Source organism: Loxodonta africana, chromosome 23 (assembly GCF_030014295.1).
Source record: "Loxodonta africana isolate mLoxAfr1 chromosome 23, mLoxAfr1.hap2, whole genome shotgun sequence".
In the NCBI taxonomy this organism is placed as follows: Eukaryota; Metazoa; Chordata; class Mammalia; order Proboscidea; family Elephantidae; genus Loxodonta; species Loxodonta africana.
The window spans coordinates 69,362,988-69,366,478 of NC_087364.1; positions in this window are offsets into that span (position 1 = coordinate 69,362,988).

A 3,491-nucleotide genomic window follows, 5' to 3' on the forward strand; every position below is an offset into this window, starting at 1 on the left:
ACTCTACATGTAAAAACTGTCTAATGGGTGTATGTTTGGTTGTGCATATTTTCACCGAAAATAGATAATAATTAAAAAAGTCTATTAAAAAATAATAATAATAAAACAGTAGCTGAAATAGAGACTTTTTTTTCTGACAAAATAATATTATACCAAGGAAGTGAGAAAAATAACCACCAACACAGAATTCTATACTTTCTGCAATATATTCTTTCAAGAATTATGGTGAAATAAAGATATTTTCATTCAAATGAAAATGAAGAGAATTTTTCACCAGCAGACACGCAATAAAAAAATTAAATTAAAAGGTGTTCTTCAGACATAAGTAAAATGATCCGAGATGAAAGCTCAGAGATACAGAAAAGAAAGAAGAGTAGGTGGGTAAATACTGGTGAATATTTTGTTTTGTTTTTCTCTGAAACTGCTTTTTGTTAAGCAGCAAAGCGGAATTGCCACACAATGTTTAAATGTTTGTAAATTAGGTCACAAGAGGGATGCAGAGTGTTTGCAGCATGACTGGTATGTATTCAGGCCAGAGATTGATTTCTTTTGACTGGAAAAACAAACAAAAAGACCTGACATTTCCCCAGCATACCATTAAGAGATCAAGATTCATGCCCACGATATAAATATGGAAGCCGTGGTGGCTTAGTGGTGAAGAGCTTTGGCTGCTAACCAGAAGGTTGGCAGTTTAAATCCACCAGGCTCTCCTCAGAAGCTCTACAGGTCAGTTCTACTCTGTCCTATAGGGTCACTATGAGTCGGAATCGACTTGAGGGCATCGGGTTTGGTTTTTTGGTTTTATGTAAATACAGTATGGTGTTACCCGGACTAAGATAAAATCCTGAGCCAATTCCGACTCGTAGCAACCCTGTAAGGCAGAATAGAACTGCCCCAGTGGGGTTTCCAGGAGAAACAGACTGCCACATCTTTCTTCTACTGAGCTTCTGGTGGGTTTGAACCGCCAACATTTTGGTTAGCGGCCTAGCGCTTAACCACTGCACCACTAGGACTCCTTTGTACTGCTTTAGGAGGGATCAAAGAAGTGGAAAGTCATCTATCCCACCTGTTAGAATCACAAAAAGCTACAGAGAAGAGAGTGAGCTGAAAATGAAAAGTGGACAAGGTACTACACGAGGGAATGGAAAGAGGAAGAACACGAGGGGCAAGTTCCAGGCAGGGAGATGTGACAAGCGCCCCAGAGGCCTCCTGTGGCTTGTTGTTTTAGCAGCTGAGGTTACCTGGATTATAGGGTAAAAGAGGAAGACACTGTGCAGATAAAATTGGAAACATGCAATGCCCTCCTTAGGAATTTGGATTTTATCTTGGAGGAAAAAGGGGAAATATCACTTACCCTTAATGGTGTTTGAGATTGTCTGACCTGGATTAATTAAATAACAGAGCTGAGGTGCAGGAAGGGCCATCCAAGACTCCACAGATATTATTGACTGATAACAACTCCATGTGGTGGAAACGGTGGGGAAGCTAAAATAAGCATACTTTGTCCTTAACTATTTGCACGGTGTTTCATAGCCTCACACCAAAAGCCAAACTTTGGGCAATAGCTACCATGTGCATAAAAGCCTTACCCTTCTCTCATTTAGCGAGGAAAACAGATAACGGCTGAAGCCAGCTATCGAACAATGCACCTGACCATTCCTGAAGGTAGGTAAAGTGCCTTAGCTATTGGGACTGTGAGTGGATGGCATCGGTTTTATCCCTCCTTCGTATCATGTATCTGATCTGTTCTTATAAACAACATGGCGGCCGGGGGGACATGACTGATGCCTAAATAATACAAGATCTTCGGAGACACCAGGACTGGACCTAGGGAGCTGCAACATGGGACAAAGTCTTTGTGTGTTCTCTCTTCGTCTGTACCCCTCTCCCCAGCTCCCCAGACACTGGACCTTAGACTGCCATCTGGGGATCTAAAGCCCCCCGAGATCCCTCTGCACAGATATGTGTCTTCCTGAGGGTCCCATGCCCCCAAAGTACCTCTTTTTCTTAATATCAGCAATATACAGTAAAACCTGAGAAAAGCCAGAACCCAAGTAAGGCGGAAACCTGTTAGAGAAAGAAAGAAAACCCAAATATTTTCCATTAAGGTGAGTGATAGAAAAGTGGTAAGACTGCATGCTGTCAAAGGCAGAAAACTTGTGAGACTGAGAAAAACAAGGCCATCCCATCGAGTTCCAGCTATCACAGGAATACTCACTGTAATATTAACAATAGCGACAACAATAGCTAATATTTCTTGAGTATTTACTGTGTGTCGGGCTAACTGCTATAATCTGATTAAAATAATTCAGTCATTACTTCATATATCTCCACCCATCTTTCCAAATAGGAGAAAATCAGTATCAACCACAGGATATCCAGCTTTTGAAATATTCCAGACACCTTCTCTAAACTTCTTGAAATATGTATTCTTTTCAGCATAGCTCCTAAATAATTCCGATTAAAATCTCCATCTTTATATTGCTGCTATTGTTGTTGTTAGGTGCCATTGAGTCGGGTTTGACTCGCAGTGATCCCATGTAGAACAGAAGGAAACATTGTGCCATCCTCACAATCATGGCTATGCTTGAGCCCATTTTTGCAGCCACTGTTTCAGTCCATCTCATCGAGGGTCTTCCTCTTTTTTGCTGACCTCTGCTTTACCAAGCATGATGTCCTGCTCCAGGGACTGATCCCTCCTGATAACATGTCCAAAGTATGTCAGATGTAGTCTCACCATCCTTGCTTCTAAGGAGCATTCTGGCTCTACTTCTTCTAAGACAGATTTGTTCGTTCTTCTGGAAGTCCTTGGTATATATTCTTCACCAACACCATAATTCAAAGGCATCAATTCTTCTTCAGTCTTCCATATTCATTGACTAACTTTCGCATGCATATGAGCGGATTGAAAACACCATGGTGTGGGTTAGGAACACCTTAGTCTTCAAGGTGACATCTTTGCTCTTGAACATTTTAAAGAGGTCTTTGACAGCAGATTTGCCCAAGGTAATGCGTCATTTAATTTCTTGACTGCTGCTTCCGTGGGTGTTGATTGTGGATTCAAGTAAAATGAAATCCTTGACAACTTCAATCTTTTCTCCATTTATCATGATATTGCTTATTGGTCCAGAGTGAGGATTTTTGTTTTCTTGATGTTGAGGTATAATCCATATTGAAGGCTGTGGTCTTCGATTTTCATCACTAAGTGTTTCCAGTCCTTTTCACTTTCAGCAGACAAGGTTTGGCCCAAAGCTCAGTCCACCACAACAAGTGAATTAGTAACCAATGGTAATGACATTAGCAGGATGCCATTGGTTGTGGCATTAGCTGGTAGTGCAGTGGTTAAGCGCTTAGCTGCTAACCAAAAAATGTCAGCAGTTCAACCCCAACAGCAGCTTCATGGAAGAAAGAGAACCTGCTTCTGTAAAAGATTTCCAGCCTTGGGGGTCCTGTGAGGCGGGTCCACTCTGTCCTCTAGGGCTGCTGTGAGT